Source organism: Triticum aestivum, chromosome 7B (assembly GCF_018294505.1).
Source record: "Triticum aestivum cultivar Chinese Spring chromosome 7B, IWGSC CS RefSeq v2.1, whole genome shotgun sequence".
Lineage (NCBI taxonomy): Eukaryota > Viridiplantae > Streptophyta > Magnoliopsida > Poales > Poaceae > Triticum > Triticum aestivum.
Genome location: NC_057813.1, coordinates 467716476 through 467742700, shown reverse-complemented (window position 1 = coordinate 467742700; position 26225 = coordinate 467716476). Strand labels below are relative to the sequence as shown.

General features: G+C 44.7%; 1 long non-coding RNA gene across 2 annotated transcripts; it reads right to left on the bottom strand.

Moving 5' to 3' along the window:
• Window positions 1-5633: 5633 nt before the first annotated feature.
• Window positions 5634-7749, bottom strand: LOC123162222 (uncharacterized). Of its 2 annotated transcripts, none has more exons than XR_006481104.1 (3): window positions 7438-7749; window positions 7108-7241; window positions 5634-7019 (listed from the first exon to the last, which is right to left on the bottom strand). It is a non-coding gene; the product is annotated as an uncharacterized lncRNA (long non-coding RNA). The 2 variants fall into 2 exon arrangements; XR_006481105.1 differs by having other exon boundaries at window positions 5778-5832; window positions 6091-7019; window positions 7108-7749.
• Between the last annotated feature and the right edge of the window lie 18476 nt (window positions 7750-26225).

Below are 26225 nucleotides of genomic sequence, written 5' to 3'. Positions count from 1 at the left end.
AAAGGCCAAAGAAAAAAAAGGAAAAAAAGAAAAAAAAAGAGAAAAAAATAACGAGAGAAAAAGACTACTATCCTTTTTACCACAGTTGTGCTTCAAAGTAGCACCATGATCTTCATGATAGAGAGTCTCCTATCTTGTCACTTTAATATACTAGTGGGAATTTTTCATTATAGAACTTGGCTTGTATATTTCAATGATGGGCTTCCTCAAAGTGCCCTAGGTCTTCGTGAGCAAGCGAGTTGGATGCACACCCACTTAGTTTCTTTTGTTGAGCTTTCATACATTTATAGCTCTAGTGCATCTGTTGAATGCCAATCCCTACTCTCTCACATTGATATCTATTAATGGGCATCTTCATAGACCGTTGATACGCCTAGTTGATGTGAGATTATGTTCTCCCTTTTTGTCTTCTTCACAACCACCATCCGATTCCACATATAGTGCTATGTCCATGGCTCACGCTCATGTATTGTGTGAAAGTTGAAAAAGTTTGAGATTACTAAAGTATGAAACAATTGCTTGGCTTGTCATCGGGGTTGTGCATGATTAAATACTTTGTGTGATGAAGATAGAGCAACAACCATACTATATAATTTTGTAGGGATAACTTTCTTTAGCCATGTTATTTTGAGAAGACATGATTGCTTGATTAGTATGCTTGAAGTATTATTATTTCTTATGTCAATATGAAATTTTATTTTGAATCATTTGGATCTGAACATTCATGCCACAATAAAGAAAATTATATTGAGAAATATGCTAGGTAGCATTCCACATCAAAATTATGCTTGTATCATTTACCTACTCGAGGATGAGCGGGAATTAAGCTTGGGGATGCTTGATACGTCTCCAACGTATCTATAATTTTTTATTGTTCCATGCTATTATATTACCCGTTTTGGATGTTTATGGGCTTTATTTTAAATATTTATATCATTTTTGGGACTAACCTACTAACCGGAGGCCCAGCCCGTATTGCTGTTTTTTTGCCTATTTTAGTATTTTGAAGAAAAGGAATATCAAACGGGGTCCAAACAGAATGAAACCTTCGCGAGCGTGATTTTTGAAACGAACGTGATCCAGATGACTTGGAGTGCAAGTCAAGAAGCTGCCAAGGCGGCCACGAGGGTGGAGGGCGCGCCCACCCCTACTGGGCGCGCCCCCTATCTCGTGGGCTCCTCGGGCGTCCACCGACCTACTTCTTCCTCCTATATATACCCACATATCCCGAAAACATCAAACGCGACCATGAAAAACTATTTCCACCACCGTAACCTTCTGTATTCGCGAGATCCCATCTTGGAGCCTTCGCCGGCGCTCCACCGGAGGGGGAATCGACCATGGAGGGCTTCTACATCAACACCATAGTCCCTCCGACGAGTTGTGAGTAGTTTACCACAGACCTTCGGGTCCATAGTTATTAGCTAGATGGCTTCTTCTCTCCTTTTGGATCTCAATACCATGTTCTCCTCGATCTTCTTGGAGATCTATTCGATGTAACTCTTTTTGCGGTGTGTTTGTCGAGATCCGATGAATTGTGGGTTTATGATCAAGTTTATCTATGAGAAATATTTGAATATCCTCTGAATTCTTTTATGTATGATTAAGTTATCTTTGCAAGTCTCTTCGAATTATCAATTTTGTTTGGCCTACTAGATTGATCTTTCTTGCAATGGGAGAAGTGCTTAGCTTTGGGTTCAATCTTGCGGTGTCCTTTCCCAGTGACAATAAGGGCAGCAAGGCACGTATTGTATTGTTGCCATCAAGGATAAAAAGATGGGGTTTATATCATATTGCATGAGTTTATCCCTCTACATCATGTCATCTTTCTTAATGGGTTACTCTGTTTTTTTATGAACTTAATACTCTAGATGCATGCTGGATAGCGGTCGATGTGTGGAGTAATAGTAGTAGATGCAGGCAGGAGTCGGCCGACTTGTCACGGACGTGATGCCTATATACATGATCATGCCTAGATAATCTCATAATTATTCACTTTTCTATCAATTGCTCGACAGTAATTTGTTCACCCACCGTAATACTTATGATATCTTGAGAGAAGCTACTAGTGAAACCTATGCCCCCCGGGTCTATCTCTTATCATATAAGCTTTCAATCTACTTTTATTCGCAACTTTACTTTTCCAATCTATATCATAAAATACCAAAAATATATTTATCTTATCATACTATCTCTATCAGATCTCACTTTTGCAAGTGGCCATGAAGGGATTGACAACCCCTCTATTGCGTTGGTTGCGAGTTCTTTGTTTGTTTGTGTAGGTGCGTGAAACTTTTGAGGAGCCTCCTACTGAATTGATACCTTGGTTTTCAAAAACTGAGGGAAATACTTACGCTACTATTGCTGCATCACCCTTTCCTCTTCAAGGAAAACCAACACAAGCTCAAGACGTAGCAGTGACCAGCTGCATCACCTGTGTTATCCAATGCGGGTCAAAGCTACGTTTCATCATTAGTTCCCGAAGGAAGGACCAATGCACCATATCGTAAGCTTTATGAAAATCAATCTTGAAGAACACCGCTCGGAACTGTTTACATTTGACTTGGTGGATTACCCCGTGGAGAACAAGGATCCCATCCAAAATATAACGGCCCTTAGTGAAGGCCGTCTGGTTTGGATGATGTATCCTAGGAGCAATAAGGGCCGCCCTAGTGGCGTACCCCTTAGCTAGAATACATAAGATCACATTGAGAATCGTGATCGGACGAAACTGTCTAATATCCGAAGCCCCTTGGACCTTCGGGATCAAGGAGATGATCTCTCCTCCTCCTCATCTTCTCTATCCTTGTTGGCTGAGCCTTCCACAAGGTCCCAGGGCCCAAAATCGCCATAAGATTAATCTGCGGTTTTATGGATCAAGTGAAGTGCTGATATTGTTATTTAGACAACTACCCCCTCCATTCATAAATCTAAGATGTTCTAACTTTTTTCTAAATGGGATGCATGTAGACATGTTTTAGTGTATTTCTTCACTAATTTTAGTCCATATTGAAATATTCTAAACATCTTATATTGTGAATGGAGGGAGTAGATGCATTTTTGCGAGAAGTATTGTTATTGTTAGTTACTCCCTCTGTAAACTAATATAAGAGTGTTTAGATCACTATTTTAGTGATCTAAATATAAGAGTGTTTAGATCACTATTTTAGTGATCTAAACACTCTTATATTAGTTTACGAAATAGTGAACTAAACACTTATATTAATTTACGGAGGGAGTAGATAGCTAGTCGACATTGCCAGGCCGATCTAGTGGAAATAGGAATAAACTATTGTGAACGAGATCAGGAAATACCTTTGTCTCTTGCCTGTAGAAGTGTATATGCACATGAGATGAGTAAAATATAGTAACTGTGTAAAAGTCAAAAAAAAAATGTAACACTTTTGGAAATAAAATTGACCTTATGTTATACTCGTATAAAAAGTTTCGCGAAGGAAAAAACTTCTGTCGACTTCAGGCAAAATTTTCAAGGACAAAAAGGTGTGAATTTAGTAACTTGTATGTAGTGTTGATTTTGTTTTTTTCACCCAGGAAACAATGTAAATTATACCTTGGCAAACCTTTTTATATAAGTACAACAGAAGGTCAAGTTTGTTTAAAAAATGTTTCAGATTTTTTTTTAATTTTTTACTAGTTACTATTTTTTTTCATATTAGGTGCATTTACACCCAAGAGCCAATACTTCTCGCAAAAATATATCTTATATGGTGATTGAACATATGTTGGCTATGTTTGATGGATTTTCAATATGTTCGAATTCAAATTCTATGGAATTTCCTATTGGAGGGATTAATCTATGGGAAATTGAACCCGATGTGCTAGTCATTAAGCTGCACACAGTTTTATACAACAAAACGTTTTCAATGAGCCTCTACAACGCACACGCTTTTTTGTGTGAGAGGGAACAAGCATGCGTTTGTGACAATCACCGCATAAGATGCTGAAAACATGGCGCACATTAGAGCATCTACAGCTGGACGCCACAAACCCTCAAACACTCGAATGGCTCGCCCGGTCACTGATCGGTTATGATTTTTTGACTCAGATGGATGCCTCAAACGGCCATCAAACGCTCGGGCTGTTCGGCACCCCTCATATCCAGCTCAAATATGGTTCGGATATGGTGCGTCCGGGCACACCCGCCACATAGGACCAGACCCATGCTGGTCCAGCCAACCCCGCATATATTCGTCCCCATCTGCTCGCCGGAGCAAACCCTAGACACTTCACTCCACTTCCCTCCACTCCCCTCCGCCACCCGAGCTCACCTTCGACGGTTTTCGGCCTGCTCCGCCATGGCAGGCAGAGGATCGGACTCCGACCAGTCCGGATCCGTCGACTGGGGTGTTGCCCGTGTGTATTGGAGGAGGCAATGGCAATCCGCATTGCACTACGCCGCTCCTGGAAGGACATCACCTGGCCGACAGACGGATATGTCCGCCGCGATTCCATAGTTTCAGCTCACCGAGCGCTCGGGTCCTCCGAGGCTGGATCCTCATGGTCCCGGCAGCTGAAATCCCTCTCCTTTCCCATCACCGGTCGGGCAGACTATGAGTCCCACCGGGACCGGGCAACCCACTGTGGGAATGAGAGAATAAGGGCCGCTGAGGGCCGTATCGCGGCGGAAATGGCAGCGTCGGAGGTTGCTGATGCGGCGGCGCGGGCGGACACAGAGGAGGAAGCCATCCGCGCCCGCATTGTAAAGAAACGGCAGTGGAGGAACACGTGTGCCCTCGCCTGAGGGCAGAATGAGGTGGTCTGTGCCATGGCTGGACTGCCACCAAAGAAGGAGAAGGCGGACAACTCCGGCGAGGAAAGCTCCGGCGACGAGCAGATCCGGCTCGATCCGTACTGCTTCTTCGACCAGTACTTCCGCGAGAAAGACGGCAAGGGCACCGGGAAGGGCAAGGGTCGTGGATGAACTCCACCAAACATGTCAAATTTTGGTGGTCCGATGGCATGTTTAGTGTAGTGTGATGGAGTAGCCAGACGATGTGTGTGCATCAGCGTAGTTGCATGACTTTGCATTGATGTAAGATATGATAATAGAGGTGTACATTATTTGAGGAGTTCTTGACGAGTGCCCGCAGACGCACCCAGGCGCGACTGCGGGCATTTGAGGGGCCGGATTTGCTGAGTCCGACTATAGATGCTCTTAGGTTGTCATCAAGCATGCACGATAGAAACCAGGAACACAAATAATGTGCCGCCACAAGCGTGTGTCATACTCCCTCCGTTCTTAAATACTAGATGATACCCCGCGCGTTGCTGCGGGATAATATAGTTCATTTGATATGTGAAAAAAGAAGCTTCAATGCAACATTATTAAATAAAACTAACGAATTCCCAATGGGAAGAAATAAGGTAGTATAATTTTAAATGAGGCCATAAGGAAGAAACAAAAGATCCAACTTTCTTGTATTGATGTGTAACAAAGGAAGGATGGAAGCAATGTATGTAAGCATCATCAGTTTTATTTGTAACATTTCGGTAAACAATACACACCTTGAAGGTTCGCAAATAAAACGATTTCGCTTTGAAGACATGCCAACACTGGACATAAATGATAAAACATAAGCTCCATTGTTTTTCCAAACACGCAAACACAAAAGAGGTGTGTAAAAGCACAATCTTTTTATTACTGGAAAATATTAGAAAAAACTTGATCATCCGGAAGGACCGAAATGCCGGCTTCATTGTCCACGGTGGCGCAATTGCAAAGTTAGTGAGGGACCCTTTGTGTGAGAACCAAGGTCGTAGCCTTACACCTAGAGGACTTACCGCCATGCTAGAAGCACGTCCTTCAAAATACTGAAAAGAGTATAAGATTCGAAAGGAAGTGAAGCTCCTACTTCAAAATTTAACAAACGAATATAATCAATTCATCCCTGGGGAATCAAAGGCATATTTTACAGTTAACAGAGGGGAAGATAGCTTGTCAGACAACTAAAGAAAATGCAGCGGTTATCAATCCCGTAAGTGACACACAATTAAATTTCCGCAAAGCAAACTAAGAAAATGACTCTGTACAATAAAGTGTTAGGTTCGAACCAAACATGGAAACCGTACCTGCTTCATTGTTTAATTATTTGGTAACACTTGTGGTCTTCATCATTGTACAATTTTCAGCGGTTCCCAGTAGTGTTGAAGGAACATGACCTGAAAATTACCTTTGAACAAATAATTACTTCATGAAGAGTAAGTACAGGCATTAGAAGTAATGTCAGTATACACATATGATATCCATACATTTCGATAGAGCTCCCATTAGATAGGCATTTGAAAGTTTTTTTTTTGTGCATATTCAGAAAGCACCAATTACTTGAAACAAAAGCAACCGAATCATAATAGAACTTCATTGTTCGTGTGTTTACAACTTTTGCGTGATTTAACTATTGGTTACAAAATAAGATATTCTCATACAAATAATGTCAAACAAAGAATTGAGGGTTGAATATTCAGTTATTATTCAGCAAGGCGGGATCGCAATATGATCGATCTGGAAGGTTTAACAATAGTTCACCTTGGTGCCCATGTAAATCATAATGATACACGAAAAAACATAAAATTAAGAGAGAAAAAAACGCTATGCTTTTGTAGCACGACGAATATGAGCAATACATGAACCATCACTGTAAAAGGGGATTGCAAAATAATTGTAGCTTCCGCAAGACTTAAATTGATTTAATAAATATAATCAGTTTTAAATGTAGGCAAATAATGAATATCCATTCTAGTTTTTTTTCATCTGATCCTTTTTCCTTTTCTTTTCATCTGAATTTTTTTCTCTGGTCAAATGAATGAACGGCTGGCATTTTTCTCAAAAATCTAAGAAATAACTGAATGTTTATATCCGTCGTATGGACCGATGCAAAAATCTCCTGCATCAAAAGGGTGAGATCAAAAACATGGAAGAATAGCGTTACTCCCGTCCATTGCCCGTCAGGCCGCTGGTAAACATGCCGCGGCCACATTGCACGTGTCGCCGTTATATATAGCTGCAACGCAGGAATACATGCATATAGATCGGCTTGCCGATGGATCAAAGTTGGATGAAACTAATAGTACTGTAAGAACAATATATACCTGTAGATTAAGGTCGAGTTTGCCTGTTGGACCGGACAGGCGAGATTGATCGATCGAGAAGACGTTGTCTTATCGATTAGCCTACTTTGATCCCCGTTGGTGCGACCTCCTTCCAAATCGATTGTCTTGCGATCCTAAATACTCCCAAGCAGTGGGAGGGTCAGTGCTAGATACCGTTGCTTGTGGCGTACAACATCAAAAGCTGCAGTCTGAATCTAATTTTAATAATGAAACATACATACTTTCTCTAACTTGGGAACTGCTAATCCCAGACTTAATCAACAACATCAATTTACATGCGTGGGACAGGATGAGATCATGGAGCATAACCTTTGGTGAGAAGAATAATTTCATGATGCGGGGACAGGGCCACCATGATCTAAGACAATAACGCCATGGGACTTTCGTTGCTGGCCAATCACTCAGAATCCAAGGTAGCCCTGGATGGCATCGGTAGGTGAAGAAGACACGCCGACCTTGAGAGGAACCCAAGGTGAGGAAGAGGATGCCCAAGGCGAGGAGTAAAAGCGAGGGAGGGTTGGGGATGCGGGGCGGATGTTACTGATGGAGGGAGGGGGAGAGGCGGGGGTGGAGAAGCGGAAGGAGTTATTGTTTCTGGATATCACGAAGGGAGGAGCCAGACTGACGATTCGTTGGAAAAAATAAGAAAAATAATTACTTAGTTGGCAGGTGTTATGACATGGAGTCTGCATGTTAGATGTGATAGGTTGCTGATGTGGATAGCTTGCATGTTAAGAGAAATAGGATAGTGGGGATGAACTATTTAGGTATTATAGATAAGTCTTTTAAGGTATTTTAATATAGACTATATACAGATGCATATAGACGTAGTTTAGAGTGTAGATTCACTCGTTTTGATCCGTATGTAGTTTATATTGAAATCTCTAAAAAAACTTATATTTAGGAATGGAGGAGTAGATCACGACATCGCACATGCGTGCTTTGTAACAAGCGTTTTGCGAGAGGTATCAACACAACACACATTTTCTTGTCATATAACCAAAATGTTCTATTACCAAAAGGACTTTTGCTCCATTTTATATATAAAGCAACAACCATCGACAATCCGATACAAACACACGCCACCCCAACACACGCATAGACCCAAGGTCAGATGCATAAGCTGAACGCAGCAACACCACCCCCTACCATTACAAGAGCTACTAGGGTCCTCGGCCATGAGCACGCCACTGTGAGGAGACGAAGCCGCATACGACGAATTGTGAGCTCCAAGGCGGCGCCTTCAGGAAGGTCACGACACCGGAGCGCAGCCACCGCCTGATCCGAGGATCAAGGTTTCCCCTGGAGCAACATGACAGGCAACGAGAACCGCGACGCCGCCTTGAGGAAGGGGATGAAAATAGCCGTCATTGGTTTGCCTAATACATAACAAGCTTTCACCTTGGCCACCGCTCACCGCAACCAGCATATTGTACAAACGCCGCACCACTGGCACCGGCCATGGCCACCGGGCAGCACCTGAGACACGGGTTCCGCCCACGAGCCCGCTCTGCCACCATCAGAGCCTCTGTCCCGACATCCAAGACCGCCTCACCACCCGCACCATGATCCACCGATGTTGCCCGGCCGGCCGGATCGGGGGAGGGAAAGGCCAAAGGCAGTTGCCGACTGAGGGAGACCGGGATTAAGGGGTCCTCGGGCGGCCCGCCTATTGACATAGGGCGGACTGATGGGCTGTGAAGATACAAGATCAAAGACTCTCACATGTGTCCGGATGGGACTCTGCTTGGCGTGGAAGGCAAGCTTGGCGCACGGATATGAAGATTCTTTTCTCTGTAACCGACTTTGTACAACCCTAGTGCCCTTCGGTGTCTATATAAACCGGAGGTCTTAGTCCGTAGAGACAATCATAATCATACATGCTAGACTTCTAGGGTTTACAATCTCGTGGTAGATCAACTCTTGTAATACACATATTCATCAAGATCAATCAAGCAGGAAGTAGGGCATTGCCTTCATAGAGAGGGCCCGAACCTGGGTAAACATCGTGTCCCCCGCCTCCTGTTACCATCAACCTTAGACGCATAGTTTGGGAACCCCTACCCGAGATCCGCCAGTTTTGACACCGACATTGGTGCTTCCATTGAGAGTTCCACTGCGTCATCATCAAAAGGTTTGATGGCGCCGTCAATCATCTACAACAATGCAGTCCAGGGGGAGGTTTTCCTCCTTGAACAGATCTTCGTATTCGGTGGCTTCACACTGCGGGCCAACTCGCTTGGCCATCTAGAGCAGATCGATAGCTACGCTCCTGGCCATCAGGTCGGGTTTGGAAGCTTGAATTATGTTGCCGATATTCGCGGAGACTTGACCTTCGCCGGATTCAAGCCCACGACAACCGCTCCCTATCACCACGATGAACATGACCTAAATCTGTCATCGTACTGTGCCCAGGAGATAGCGCCTGTAACTGCTCTGACCCTAGATCCGGAGCAGATTGTGTTGTCCGAGGAGGGGAAGCTCAAGCCCGTCGCGGAAGCCGCGGACTCAGCGGCGTTAGAGCCGCACACAAATCTATCCTCGAGCGGGGCCTGTGTCACTGGAACCTTGGATTCGTCTCCGGCCATAGGTTCCGAACCATGTGCATCCACGCCCATCGAACCTGATCAGGCGCCGATCGTTGAATTCAGTTCCGCGGACATCTTCTGGCACTCACCTTTAGGCGATGTACTAAACTCATTAAAAGCCCTCTCCTTATCAGGGGACTCTCAGTCGAACTATATCCGGTTTGGATTGAAGGCTGATGACGGAGAATTCCGCTTCCCGCCCACCACCCACTTCATAGCCACTGTCGAGGACTTAACCAACATGCTCGATTACGGCTCCGAAGACATCGACGGTATGGACAACAATGCCGGAGAGGAGCAGGCACAAAAACCACCGCTTACAGGGCGCCGGACAGCCACTTCCTCGTACGACCTATACATGGTGGATATACCCAAAGAGAACAATGGTGACAATGAGAAGGATCCAGTCGAGGATAAACCTCCTGAGATACAGCCAAAGCGCCAACGTCAGCGGCGCCACTCTAAATCACGCCGTGGAAAAAACAGCAATATCGACACAGGAAAAATAATACTCCGGACGATGCCGAAGACAATGAAGACCCCGTTGAGCCAAGCTCCGAACAGGATGAACGGGAAGATGGGCGAGTTAACCCTGACGAACAGGCCATGAATGAAGACTCGGTGGACGGTAACTACCTTCCGCTCTCCGAGGACGAGTTGAGCCTTGGCGACAAAGACTTTATCGTGCCTGAGGAGCCCGTCGATCAGGAGCGCTTTAAGCGCCAGCTAATAGCCACTGCAAGGAGCCTGAAAAAGAAGCAGCAGCAGCTTCAAGCTGATCAAGATCTGCTCAATGATAAATTGACTAATGTCCTAGCAGCCAAAGAATACGGCCTCAAGCGCCCAACCAAAAGTTATCCGAAACGCAAATTGTTACCCTAATTCGATGACGAGGCGCTGGAGCCATCCTACCAGCGCATAATGCGGCTGACCGACCACCACGTGGCCGAGACAAAACGTCAACTCAAGCCGAACACCAGCTCGCACTACCTTGCCATAAAAACAGAGGCACAACAGCTCGGGGATATACATATGACCTACGGCATGAACTGGAAAACAGAGCAGGTCAGACCAGATCAATCTATGGATCGCGGCGGCGTGCCCTGATGCGCGATGATGGCCACCCATCCGAACGTGACAAATATAACCACGTCCGGGCCGAAACCCACAGACGAACTCCATACGAGCTACGTCACAACTTGGCTCGATATAGAGGCGCCGCACACCCCCTCTGCTTCACTGATGAAGTAATGGAACATGAATTCCCGGAAGGGTTTTAACCCGTGAACATCGAATCATATGATGGGAAAACAGACCCCGCGGTATGGATTGAGGATATCCTTCTCCATATTCACATGGCCCGCGGTGATGATCTTCACACCATCAAATACCTCCCGCTGAAACTCAAGGGACCAGCTCGACACTGGTTGAACAGTCTACCCGAAAACTCCATGGGCAGCTGTGAGGACTTGGAAGATGCCTTCGTCGACAACTTAGAAGGTACATATGTCCGACCGCCGGATGCTGATGACTTAAGCACATAGTTCAATAGCCCGGAGAGTCAGCCAAGAAATTCTGGACTAGGTTCCTAACTAAAAAGAACTAGATCATTGATTGTCCGGATGCCGAAGCCCTAGCGGCCTTTAAACATAGCATCTGTGGCGAATGGCTCATCCGACACCTCGGCCAAGAAAAGCCGAAGTCCATGGCAGCCCTTACGACGCTTATGACCCGCTTCTGCACGGGTGAGGATAGCTGGCTAGCCCATAGCAATAACAATACAAGCGAACCTGTCACTTCTGAAGCCAGAAACAGCAATGACAAGCCCCGACGCAACAGGCACAAGCGTCGAAGCAACTGTGACAACACCGAAGACACGACGGTCAACGTCGGATTCAGTGGCTCTAAGTCCGGTCAGTAGAAGAAGCCATATAAAAGAAACAATCCGGGCTCGTCCAGCTTGGACCGCATACTCGATTGTCCATGTCAGATCCACGACACTCCTGATAAACCTGTTGGGGAACGTTGCAGAAAATAAAAATTTTCCTACGGTTTCACCAAGATCCATCTATGAGTTCATCTAAGCAACGAGTGATAGGAGTGCATCTACATACCTTTGTATATCACGAGCGGAAGCGTTCAAGAGAACGGGGATGATGGAGTCGTACTCGTCGTGATCCAAATCACCGATGACCAAGTGCCGAACGGACAGCACCTCCGTGTTCAACACACGTACGGAGCGGATGACGTCTCCTCCTTCGTGATCCAGCAAGGGGGAAGGAGAGGTTGATGAAGATCCAGCAGCACGACGGCGTGGTGGTGGATGCAGCAGAGTTCCGGCAGGGCTTCGCCAAGCAACTATGGGAGGAGGAGGTGTAGCAAGGGGAGAGGGAGGCGCCAAAACTTTAGGTGTGGCTGCCCTCCCTCCCCCCTCCTTTATATAGGCCCCCAGGGGGGAGCTGGCCCTAGAGATGGGATCTCTAGGGGGGGGCGGCGGCCAAGGGGGGTGGAGTGCCCCCCAAGGCAAGTGGAGGCGCCCCCTCCCCTAGGGTTCCCAACCCTAGGCGCAGAGGGGGGCCCAAGGGGGGGGCGCATCAGCCCACCAGGGGCTGGTTTCCCTCCCAGTTCAGCCCATGGGGCCCTCCGGGATAGGTGGCCCCACCCGGTGGACCCCCGGGACCCTTCCGGTGGTCCCGGTACAATACCGATGACCCCCAAAACTTTCCCGGTGGCCGAAACTGCATTTCCTATATATAATTCTTTCCCTCCGGACCATTCCGGAACTCCTCGTGACGTTCGGGATCTCATCCGAGACTCCGAACAACTTTCGGTTTGCTGGATACTCATATTCATACAACCCTAGCATCATCGAACCTTAAGTGTGTAGACCCTACGGGTTTGGGAGACACGTAGACATGACCGAGGCGGCTCTCCGGTCAATAACCAATAGCGGGATCTGGATACCCATGTTGGCTCCCACATGCTCCTCGATGATCTCATTGGATAAACCACGATGTCGAGGATTCAATCAACCCCGTATACAATTCCCTTTGTCAATCGGTACGTTACTTGCCCGAGACTCGATCGTCGGTATCCCAATACCTCGTTCAGTCTCGTTACCGGCAAGTCACTTTACTCGTACCGTAATGCATGATCCCGTGACCAGACACTTGGTCACTTTGAGCTCATTATGATGATGCATTACCGAGTGGGCCCAGAGATACCTCTCCGTCATACGGAGTGACAAATCCCAGTCTCGATCCGTGTCAACCCAACAGACACTTTCGGAGATACCTGTAGCGCACCTTTATAGTCACCCAGTTACGTTGTGACGTTTGATACACCCAAAGCATTCCTACGGTACCTGGGAGTTACACAATCTCATGGTCTAAGGAAAAGATACTTGACATTGGAAAAGCTCTAGCAAAACGAACTACATGATCTTGTGTTATGCTTAGGATTGGGTCTTGTCCATCACATCATTCTCCTAATGATGTGATCCCGTTATCAACGACATCTAATGTGCATAGTCAGGAAACCATGACTATCTGTTGATCAACGAGCTAGTCAACTAGAGGCTCACTAGGGACATATTATGGTCTATATATTCACACGTGTATTACGATTTCCGGATAATACAATTATAGCATGAATAAAGACAATTATCATGAACAAGGAAATATAGTAATAATCCTTTTATTATTGCCTCTAGGGCATATTTCCAACAGTCTCCCACTTGCACTAGAGTCAATAATCTAGTTACATTGTGATGAATCAAACACCCATAGAGTTCTGGTGTTGATCATGTTTTTCTCGTGAAAGAGGTTTAGTCAACGGATCTGCGACATTCAGATCCGTATGTACTTTGCAAATATCTATGTCTCCATCTTGAACATTTTCATGGATGGAGTTGAAACGACGCTTGATGTGTCTGGTCTTCTTGTGAAACCTGGGCTCCTTGGCAAGGGCAATAGCTCCAGTGTTGTCACAGAAGAGTTTGATCGGCCCCAAGCATTAGGTATGACTCCTAGGTCGGTGATGAACTCCTTCACCCAAATTGCTTCATGCGCTGCCTCCGAGGCTGCCATGTACTCCGCTTCACATGTAGATCCCGCCACGATGCTCTGCTTGCAGCTGCACCAGCTTACTGCTCCACCATTCAACATATACATGTATCCGGTTTGTGACTTAGAGTCATCCAGATCTGTGTCGAAGCTAGCGTCGACGTAACCCTTTACGACGAGCTCTTCGTCACCTCCATAAACGAGAAACATGTCCTTTGTCCTTTTGAGGTACTTCAGGATATTCTTGACCGCTGTCTAGTGTTCCTTGTCGGGATTACTTTGGTACCTTCCTACCAAACTTACGGCAAGGTTTACATCAGGTCTCGTACACAACATGGCATACATAATAGATCCTACGGCTGAAGCATAGGGGATGACACTCATCTCTTCTTTATCTTTTGCCGTGGTCGGGCATTGAGCCGAGCTCAATCTCACACCTTGCAATACAGGCAAGAACCCTTTCTTGGATTGATCCATTTTGAACTTCTTCAAAATCTTATCAAGGTATGTGCTTTGTGAAAGACCTATGAGGCGTCTCGATCTATCCCTATAGATCTTGATGCCTAATATGTAAGCAGCTTCTCCAAGGTCCTTCATTGAAAAACACTTATTCAAGTAGGCCTTAATGTTGTCCAAAAGTTCTATATCATTTCCCATCAAAAGTATGTCATCTACATATAATATGAGAAATGCTACATAGCTCCCACTCACTTTCTTGTAAACGCAGGCTTCTCCATAAGTCTGCATAAACCCAAACGCTTTGATCATCTCATCAAAGCGAATGTTCCAACTCCGAGATGCTTGCACCAGCCCATAAATGGATCGCTGGAGCTTGCATACCTTGTTAGCATTCTTAGGATCGACAAAACCCTCCGTCTACATCATATACAGTTCTTCCTTAAGATGTCCGTTAAGGAATGCCGTTTTGACGTCCATCTGCCATATCTCATAATCATAGTATGCGGCAATTGCTAACATGATTCGGACGGACTTCAGCTTAGCTACGGGAGAGAAAGTCTCATCGTAGTCAACCCCTTGAACTTGTCGATAACCCTTAGTGACAAGTCGAGCTTTATAGATGGTAATATTACCATCCGCGTCCGTCTTCTTCTTAAAGATCCATTTATTTTCTATCGCTCGCCGATCATCGGGAAAGTCTGTCGAAGTCCATACTTTGTTTTAATACATGGATTCTATCTCGGATTGCATGGCTTCAAGCCATTTGTTGGAATCTGGGCCCGCCATCGCTTCTTCATAATTCGAAGGTTCACCGCTGTCTAACAACATGATTTCCAGGACAGGGTTGCCATACCACTCTGGTGTGGAACGTGTCCTTGTGGACCTACGAAGTTCAGTAGCAACTTGATCCGAAGTGTCTTGATCATCATCATTAATTTCCTCTCCAGTTGGTGTAGGCACCACAGGAACATTTTCCTCAGCTGCACTACTTTCTGGTTCAAGAGGTAGTACTTCATCGAGTTCTACTTTCCTCCCACTTACTTCTTTCGAGAGAAACTCTTTTTCTAGAAAGGATCCGTTCTTGGCAACAAAGATCTTGCCCTCGGATCTTAAGTAGAAGGTATACCCAATGGTTTCCTTAGGGTATCCTATGAAGACGCATTTTTCCGACTTGGTTTCGAGCTTTTCAGGTTGAAGTTTCTTGACATAAGCATAGCATCCCCAAACTTTTAGAAACGACAGCTTAGGTTTCTTCCCAAACCATAATTCATACGGTGTCGTCTCAACGGATTTAGACGGAGCCCTATTTAAAGTGAATGTAGCTGTCTCTAGAGCGTATCCCCAAAATGATAGCGGTAAATCGGCAAGAGACATCATAGACCGCACCATATCTGTTTGGTATTCCGTTTCTGCAAAACTCTAAAATAGGCAAAAAAACAGAAACTCGCATTGGGCCCTCGGTTAATAGGTTAGTCCCAAAAATAATATAAACTTGCATATAAATGCCTATTAAACATCCAAAACAGATACTATAATAGCATGGAACAATAAAAAATTATAGATACGTTGCAGTTGTCACATCCCTAGCTTCTGGTAATGCACTAGGCTAGACCTCTTGCTACATCATGTTAAATTCAAATGAAATTTGAATTGAGGAATTTTCAAAGCCTCAGAAACCTCTAAAAATAACCAACAATTAAATCTTCTCAAATGTGTCCAAGAAAATGTTCCTGATATCCTCTGGAAATATTGGCAAGAGGTAAAATCCAAACCAATATTTTTGGTGTCTCAGAAACATTTAATTTGGGCATTTGAATTAAATCAATAATTATTTGAATTGGATTTATATCTACTATTAAATAAATATAGGTCCAATAATTCTGAATTATTTTGTGGAGCATTGTTTTAATTCTTTTAGCTCCTAAAAATATTGTCAGAAGCAAAATAAATTGAATTGGTTTCAAAACCAAATTCAAAACAAACCTGCAAAATAGAAAACTGAAATAATTAGAAAAAGACAGAGAGAGAAGAGAAACCTTACCTGGCGCCACCACCGGCCCAGCTCCCCCAGCCGGCCCAGCCCACCTCCTCCTCCTTTGTCCTCTTCCTCCTCTGCCAGGAGGACGAACAGAGGCGAGGCGTGGCGCTCGCCGACGCTGCCTCGGCCACCTCCTGCTTCCCCCCTAGCCACCTCCTGCTTCCTCTCGTTGCCCTGGACCCCGTCCGCGACGCCACGCACCCCCCAGGCCTCTCACTCTCTCCCCGAGCTCCTCTCCTCCTCTGGCTCTCTCGCGCGCAGCCACCGAACACACCCGCCGCCGCCGACGAGCTCTCTCGTGGCCACCGGCCACCCCTAGCCTCTCCGACACACCCACGAGCTCCGCCTCGACCCCCTCCTTCCTCCCCACCGACCCACGGCCCTCCGGAAGCCCTGCAACACCGCCACCATCGCCGTTCCGTCGCCGGCCACCGAAGCTCCCCTCCGTCGATTCGCCGGACCCCGTGCCTCCCCTGCCTCGCCAGCAGCACCAGAAGAACCGCGGTGAGCCGCTGCATCGTTTTCCCCATGCCTCGTTGACTAATTCGCCCCCTGGCCGCTCCCTCCACCGGAGCCGAAACGCTCCGCCGCACGGACTCGTCGCCGGCGAAGCCCCGGTGACCAAATGGCCCCGCGCGTGCGTCCGTTGCACTCGCAACGACCCGTGGAGCAACGCTAGCGTGGCAGCTAGCTTGTTTGCAAGCCGCAGCGCTAATCCCGCACCCACCCGAGCTCCGGCAGCCGCAAAAGAGGTCGCCGCCGGCAGCTCCGGCCACCCCAGCCTCCGCCACCGCCACCGTTGGATGCGCCACTCCACCCTCATCCCGAAGCTGTGCTCCGCGCGCCAAACCGAGCCCTGTGGGCAAAACCCGAGGCTCGCCACCGCGGCTGGCCTCGCCGGCGTCAAGCCGCCGGTGGGGTTGTCCACTTGACCCGACGGGACCCTCTCCTGTGTCCATGACAGGTGGGGCCGGCCTGTTAAATAGGTTAGGATTAGTGTTAACTAAAATTAGTTAGACTAACAGACGCTGACAGTGGGCCCCGTAGCGGGTCAAAGCCCGAGTCAACGCAGGATTAGCCCCTGTGTCACTGACGTGTGGACCCCACACGTCAGGTTTGACCCTGACCGGCCCCTGTTGACTTGCTGACGTCATGCCGACGTCATGCTGACGCAGTAAAGTATTTCTGGAATTAAATAAATTAGGAAATGATTTATAATTCTAGAAAATTGTATAAACTTCAATAAATCATAGATAGAAAATTAACCGTAACTCCAAATTAAATAATTTATATATGAAAAATTATCAGAAAAATTCAAGGAATCCATCTGTACCATTTTCATGCATGTTAGAACAACTTATAGCTGCTGTTTAGCACAAATCAATTAAATGGCATTTGAATAATCACATATGGAGTTTGAATTTGAATTTTATATTCAAACCAACTTCATTTAATCTGGTTTTAGTTGCATTAGCTCAAAACACATTCATTTTTGCCATGTCATAGCATGCATCATATTGTGCATTGCATTGATCGTGTTTTTCTGTATTTGCCGGTAATTGTCCCCTCTCGATAGACGTGTACCGACGATGTGATCGATGACACCGATGAAGAGCTATATTATCTTCAGAAGTGCCAGGCAAGCAAAACCCCCTTGTTCATTCCGATACAATCCTACTCTCTCGCTCCTGCTCTCTTTTACTGCATTAGGACAACACCGATTCATCTGTTACTTGCTGTGGTAGCTGAACCCCTTTATCCTTTGCATGACCTGTCATTGCCACAGTAAATAGATGAAACCCACTAGCATGAGTAGGAGTTGTTTGAGCCCTGATGTGCCTACTCATTCATGCTTGTTTGTCATGCCTGCTACTGCTTAGAGTTGAGTCAGGTCTGATTCATCGAGGATGAATCAGAGGTGTGTGAACATGTCCTACTATGTGTGAGCTAAGTGTGTGAACACGATTTGGTAAAGGTAGCGATGAGAGGCCATGTAGGAGTACATGGTGGGTTGTCTCATTGAAGCCGTCCTTAGGAACTGAGTTCTGTGTTTGTGATCCATGACTCAGCTACTACCATACATTGGGCCCTGAAATATGACCCCGCTCGACTTCTTAATCACCCTTGTCCTCTGTCCAGGAGTTGCAAGTAGTTTCTGGTGTTTGTAGTATGCTGGAGGCCGTGGACAGCGCTGACCGTAGGGGTGGGCTGTGATGCGGTAGGCACGTGGCCGGGTATACCGGGCGCCCGTTTGGTGTCACGGAACCCTGTTCACATCGTTTGGGGCTGTGAGCGAAACTCCGGCCGGATCTCCTCATGGATGGAACCCGAATAGGCGATAAACCTGGACTAGAGACTTAGGTGGTTAGGTAGGTCGTGGTCTACACCCACGTCGGCTTTCGCTTGAAGTCTGCCGAGCACATGTCGTGTGCAGACGCTAAGTGGTGGAAACATGTATGAAGAAGTACACCCCTGCAGGGTTAATATCATCTATTCGAATAGCCGTGTCCACGGAAAAGGACTTCTGGGTTGCTTATATCAGTTCATAGACAAGTGAAAGTGGATACTCTAAAATACGCAAGATAAGCGTGAGTGCTATGGATGGCGTTCTCGTAGGGAGACGGGAGCGGATCCATAGTGGTGTATTGATATGGTGAATATGTGGACTCGTGTGCGCCACCTCAAAAGAGTTACTCGCAGTCGTAGTTTAGGATAGCCACCGAGTCAAAGCTGGCTTGCTGCAGTTAAACCCCACCACCCCTTTGTTGATAATGATGCATATGTAGTTAGTTCTGATGTAAGTCTTGCTGGGTACATTTGTACTCACGTTTGCCTATTTTATGTTTTTGCAGAGAGACTTCGGTCTCACTAGTAGTTCCCCGTGGACTTCGACGTTTAGCTTGTTACCTCAGCTACGATCTTGTGCCCTCGGCAGGATCTGGTAGATAGTCAGGCTTCTCAGCCTTTTTCATTTATAGATGTCTGTACTCAGACATGATAGCTTCCGCTTGTGCTTTGACTTGTATGCTCTGATTGTTGGGTCATGAGACCCATGTTTGTAATATCTCGCTCCTCAGAGCCTATTGATTAAAATACTTGAGTTATAGAGTCATGTTGTGATGCCATGTTGTATCTGCACATATCGAGCATATTGTGTGTATGTTATTGAAATGCTTGATATGTGTGGGATCTGACCATCTAGTTGTTTATCTTTAGTAGCCTCTCTTACGGGGAAATGTCTCCTAGTGATTCCACCGAGCCATGGTAGCTTGCTACTGCTCCGGAACACTTAGGCTGGCCGGCATGTGTCCTTCTTCGTTCCTGTGTCTGTCCCTTCGGGGAAATGTCACGCGATGAATACTGGAGTCCTGCTAGCCCAGTGCTACAGCCTGGATTCACTCGCTGATGACCGACACGTTCGATGCTGGGTCATGGATGCCTGTCCCTGTAAGTCTGTGCCACTTTGGGTTTACGACTAGCCATGTCAGCCCGGGCTCCTTATCATATGGATGCTAGCGACACTATCATATACGTGTGCCAAAAGGCGCAAACGGTCCCGGGCAAAGGTAAGGCAACACCCGTGGGAATACCGTGCGTGAGGCCGCAAAGTGATATGAGGTGTTACATGCTAGATCGATGTGGCATTGAGTCGGGGTCCTGACAGCAGACATATCATTGTGCTGGAATTTCAAAATGGAGCTCTCTCAGAGAAGTATTTGGGGCTCCCTATAGATGTGGGAAAGCTAAAGAAGGGTGCTTTAGATATCTTAAAAACAGAATATGGAAGCATGTTCAAGGCTGGATGGAGAAGTGCTTGTCCGCTGGAGGAAAGGAAGTTCTCATAAAGTATGTTGTGCAATCAATCACTACATACTCCATGGCTTGTTTCAAGCTACCGCGACGGCGTTGTAAACACATAAATGGACTAATCCAAAAGTTCTGGTGGGGAAGTGATACGTCTCCAACGTATCTATAATTTTTGATTGCTCCATGCTATATTATCTACTGTTTTGGGCAATATTGGGCTTTATTATCCACTTTTATATTATTTTTGGGACTAACCTATTAACCGGAGGCCCAGCCCAGATTTGTTGTTTTATGCCTATTTCAGTGTTTCGAGGAAAAGGAATATCAGACGGAGTCAAAACGGAACGAAATCAACTAGAGAAGTTATTTTTGGAAGGAAAGCAACCCAGGGAACTTGGAGTGCATGTCAGGGGAGATACGGGCTGCCCACGAGGGTGCCCCCCCCCCCGGGCGTACCCTCCTGCCTCGTGGGGCCCCCGTAGCTCCTCCGACGTACCCCCTGCACCCATATATACTCTTGTATCCTAAAACTTCCAGAACAGAAGATAGATCGGGAGTTCCGCCGCCGCAAGCCTCTGTAGCCACCAAAAACCTCTCGGGAGCCCGTTCCGGCACCCTGCTGGGGGGGATCCCATCACCGGTGGCCATCTTCATCATCCCGGCGCTATCCATGACGAGGAGGGAGTAGTTCACCCTCGGGGCTGAGGGTATGTACCAGTAGCTATATGTTTGATCTCTCTCTCTCTCTCTCATGTTCTTGAGGTGATACGATCTTGATGTATCCCGAGCTTTGCTATTGTAGTTGGATCTTATGATGTTTCTCCCCCTCTACTCTCTTGTGATGAATTGAGTTTCCCCTTGGAAGTTATGTTATCGGATTGAGTCTTTTATGAGAACACTTGATGTATTTATTGCCGTGATTATCTGTGGGGACAATGGGATATCATGTGCCACTTGATGTATGTTTTGGTGATCAACTTGCGGGTTTCGTGACATTGGGAACCTATGCATAGGGGTTGGCACACGTTCTTGACTCTCCGGTAGAAACTTTGGGGCACTCTTTGAAGTACTTTTATGTTGGTTGGATGAATCTGAGATTGTGTGATGCATATCATATAATCATGCCCACGGATACTTGAGGTGATAATGGAGTATCTAGGTGACATTAGGGTTTTGGTTGATTTGTATCTTAAGGTGTTATTCTAGTAGGAACTCTTTTATAGATTGATCTGAAAGAATAACTTTGAGGTGGTTTCGTACCCTACCATAATCTCTACATTTGTTCTCCGTATTAGTGGCTTCGGAGTGACTCTTTGTTGCATGTTGAGGGCTTGTTATATGATCTATCTATGTTATTATTGTTGAGAGAACTTGCACTAGTGAAAGTATGAACCCTAGACCTTGTTTCCTATCATTGCAATACCGTTTACTCTCACTTTTATCATTAGTTACCTTGCTGTTTTTATTATTTCAGATTACAAAAACCTTTATCTACCATCTATTTTGCACTTGTATCACCATCTCTTCGCCGAACTAGTGCACCTATACAACTTACCATTGTATTGGGTGTGTTGGGGACACAAGAGACTCTTTGTTATTTGGTTGCAGGGTTGCTTGAGAGAGACCATCTTCATCCTACGCCTCCTACGGATTGATAAACCTTAGGTCATCCACTTGAGGGAAATTTGCTACTGTCATACAAACCTGTGCACTTGCAGGCCCAACAACGTCTACAAGAAGAAGTTGTGTAGTAGACATCAAGCTCTTTTCTGGCGCCGGGGAGGTGAGTGCTTGAAGGTATATCTTTAGATCTTGCCATCGAATCTTTTTGTTTCTTGTTTTATCACTAGTTTAGTTTATAAAAGAAAACTACAAAAAAATGGAATTAAGTTTGTCTCATACGCTTCGTCTTTTTAATATATTTCGTGAGAATGATGGAAAGGAAAATTGTGCTCAAGTACTAGAAGAAGAATTACATAGAATTCTTGGCATAAAATATGTGAATGATGAGCATGATTGCAATGTTGTTAGTATGAATTCCTTGAATATCCATGATGCTAATGATATGCAAAGCCACAAGCTTGGGGAAGCTATGTTTGATGAAGATGATATTTTTTGTCCCCCAAGATTTGATGAGCAAATTTACTATGATGAAAGCATGCATCTATGATGATTATTGTGATGACACGTATGCTTTAAAGAATAATGATAACCATGAAACTTGTCATCCTGATCTTAATTTTCAATCATATGATAGTTATTTTGTTGAGTTTGCTCCCACTACTATTCATGAGAAGAATTTTGCTTATGAGGAGAGTAATAAAATTTCTATGCTAGTAGATCATGAAAAGAATGTTTTAGGTGCTGGCTATATTGTTAAATTCATTCATGATGCTACTGAAAATTATTATGAGGGAGGAATATATGCTTGTAGGAATTGCAATAATATCAAGTTTCCTCTCTATGTGCTTAAAATCTTGAAGCTATGCCTGTTTTACCTTCCTATGCTTGTTGATTATTGTTCCATAAGTTGTTTGCTCACAAAATCCCTATGCATAGGAAGTGGGTTAGACTTAAATGTGCTAGTCATATTCTTCATGATGCTCTCTTTATGTTTCAATTCTTATCTCTTATATGTGAGCATCATTGTCATCATCATGCCTAGCTAGAAAGGCATTAAAGAAAAGCGTTTGTTGGGAGACAACCCAATATTTATCCTTACTGTTTTTGTGTGTCCACATGATTATGCTATTGTAGTAATCATGTTTTATAGCTTGTGTTTCAATAAAGTGCCAAGTAAGACCTTTAGGATAGCTTACGGTGATAGTTGTGTTGATCCTGCTGAAAATCAGAAACTTTGCACCCAGTAAATTAGGTTTTTTAATTTACAGAAACGTGCTTCTTATCTGATTATTTTTGCTCTGGATTGGTACACAAATTTCTTAGGACGTCCAAATTTGGTAGGATTTTTGGAGTTCCAGAAGTATACGTTTGATACAGATTACTACAGACTGTTCTGGTTTTGACAGATTCTGTTTTCTATGTGTTGTTTGCTTATTTTGATGAATCTATGAGTAATATCGGAGGGTATGAACCATAGATAAGTTGAAGTATAGTATATATTAAACCAATATGAATTTAGAATGAGTTCATTACAGTACCTAAGTGGTTGTTTTACTTTCTTATACTAACGGAGCTCATGAGTTTTCTGTTGAGTTTTGTGTTGTGGAGTTTTCAAGTTTTGGGTAAAGATTCGATGGACTATGGAATAAGGAGTGGTAAGAGCCTAATCTTGGGGATGCCCAAGGCACCCCAAGGTAATATTCAAGGACAACCAAGAGCCTAAGCTTGGGGATGCCCCGGAAGGCATCTCCTCTTTCATCTTCGTACCATCGGTAACTTTACTTGGAGCTATATTTTTATTCACTACATGATATGTGTTTTGCTTGGAGCGTCATTTTCTTTTGTTATTTTGCTTGCTGTTAATTAGATTAATGTTTTGCATCTTTAGTTTCAATAAAAAAAAGTCAAGGATAGCCTTTGCCATGCTTATTTTGCTAGTATACATGTTGCTGTTTGAAAACGGAAAGTTTACCGCTGTTGCAAAAATTCCCTAGAAAAGTAAGAGAGTGTTATAATGTTGAATCTTTTTGCATATTGGGATCTGATAAATTTATTACAGTGGGAATTTTAGTTCATAATTTTTGGAGTCAGGGAAGTATTGATACTCTTGCATTCTTTACAGACTGCACTGTTTTGACAGATTGCTGTTATGGTTGCATTGTTTGCATATGTTTGCTTGTTTAATGATTCTATTTGAGGATAGGAGTATTAAATATGCAGAGGCATTTAGTATGCAATGTTGAATAATAATGTTAGTGATTTGTTACAGTAGAAAAATGATAAGGTTTTGCATTGGTTTATACTAACCTATCTCACGAGTTCTTGTTGAGTTTGTTGTGAATGAAGCTTTTGATAAAAAGAAAAACCATAGAGTCATACTTTGTTCTAAGTATCGAGTTGTAATTGTTGAGTTGTAAGAAAAATAGAAATGTGATGATCATCATTATTAGAGCATTGTCCCAAGTGAGGAAAGGATGATGGAGACTATGATTCCCCCACAAGTCGGGATGAGACTCCGGACGAAAAAAAAGAGAAAGGCACAAATAAAAAAATGAGAGAAAAAGAGAGAAGGGACAATGCTACTATCCTTTTACCACACTTGTGCTTCAAAGTAGCACCAAGATCTTCATGATAGAGAGTCTCTCATTTGGTCACTTTTATATACTAGTGGGAATTTTTCATTATAAAACTTGGCTTGTATATTCCAATGATGGGCTTCCTCAAAATGCCCTAGGTCTTCGTGAGCAAGCGAGTTGGATGCACACCCACTTAGTTTCTTTTGTAAGAGCTTTCATATACTTATAGCTCTGGTGCATCTGTTGCATGGCAATCCCTACTCACTCACATTGATATCTATTGATGGGCATCTCCATAGCCCGTTGATACGCCTAGTTGATGTGAGACTATCTTCCCTCTTTTTGTCTTCTCCACAACCACCATTCTATTCCACATAGTGCTATATCCATGGCTCACGCTCATGTATTGTGTGAAGATTGAAAAAGTTTTGAAAATGTCATAAGTATGAAACAATTGCTTGGCTTGTCATCGGGGTTGTGCATGATTTAAATATTTTGTGTGGGGAAGATGGAGCATAGCCAGACTATATGATTTTGTAGGGATAACTTTCTTTGGCCATGTTATTTTGAGAAGACATAATTGCTTAGTTAGTATGCTTGAAGTATTATTATTTTTATGTCAATATGAACTTTTGTGTTGAATCTTTCAGATCTGAATATTCATATCACAAGTAAGAAGAATTGCATTGAAATTATGCCAAGTAGCACTCCGCATCAAAAATCCTTTTTTATCATTTACCTACTCGAGGACGAGCAGGAATTAAGCTTGGGATGCTTGATACGTCTCCAACGTATCTATAATTTTTTATTGCTCCATGCTATATTATCTACTGTTTTGGGCAATAGGAAGCAAGAAAGGAGAGCACAAAACAGCTAGGGTTCGGTGGAAAACAATGACTATGCCCAAGTTCATGGGTGGTTTGGGTTTTAGGGACATTGAGTTATCAATTTGGCCGTACTAGTTTGTCAAACTTGGAGAATTATAGAAGACCCTGGATCGTTGAGTGCACGTGTTTTGAAGGCCAGGTATTTCCTGGATTGTCATCTCATAGATGCTAGTTTGGGCTCATCCCCTTCACAGGCGTGGCACTCGTTGTTGAAAGGGAGGGAGACTCTCTCTCTAGGTCTTATTAAACACATTGGATCAGGCACATCCACCAATATCTGGACCAAAAACTGGCTACCTAGGGACTACAAACTCGTGCCAATTTGCTCTATATCTAATGATCAACCCCAGTTGGTGTCTGAATTGATCAATCCATTCACTAGATCTTGGGACAAACAAGGGCTGACGGAGCAGCTTATTGCACCAGATATTGAGGTGATTCTCAACATCCCACTTAGCTCAAGAGTACAGGAGCATATCTGGCCTTGGCATTATGAAAAATGAGGGACTTGCACCGTACGTTCGGCGTGTAGAATGCTATCTGCTGTGAAGAAGCAGAGGGAGGATTGGCTGGATCATACGCCGAGCAACTCAAATACCCAAGCCTCTAGAAAATCTTGGTCATCTCTCTGGAATGTAAAGATCCCCTCGAAGGTATGCACTTTTGTGTGGAGGTTGGCCCATGCTTTGCTCGCAGACGGGGTTGGTGAAGCATGATAGGAAGATGGCGGTTACGCCAAAGTGCTCCAGATGCAATGCTTTAGTTGATTCGTGGCGTCACTTGCTTATTAACTGTCGAATGGCAAGATGTGTTTGGGTGCTCGGCGATGAAGAGACTTTGGAGCATATGATATCAAACCAAACAGAGGACGCAGGGTTGTGGATTTTCTGTCTTTTTGAAACTCTCAAGGAAGAAGAGCTAGCGCGGGTCTTGATTACCATGTGGGCTAGGCGGCGAGCAATCCATGACGACCAATTCCAGAGCCCGTTCACCACTATGGGATTCATCAACAAGTACCCGGAGGAGCTCCAGATTGCATCGTCAAAGAAACCAAG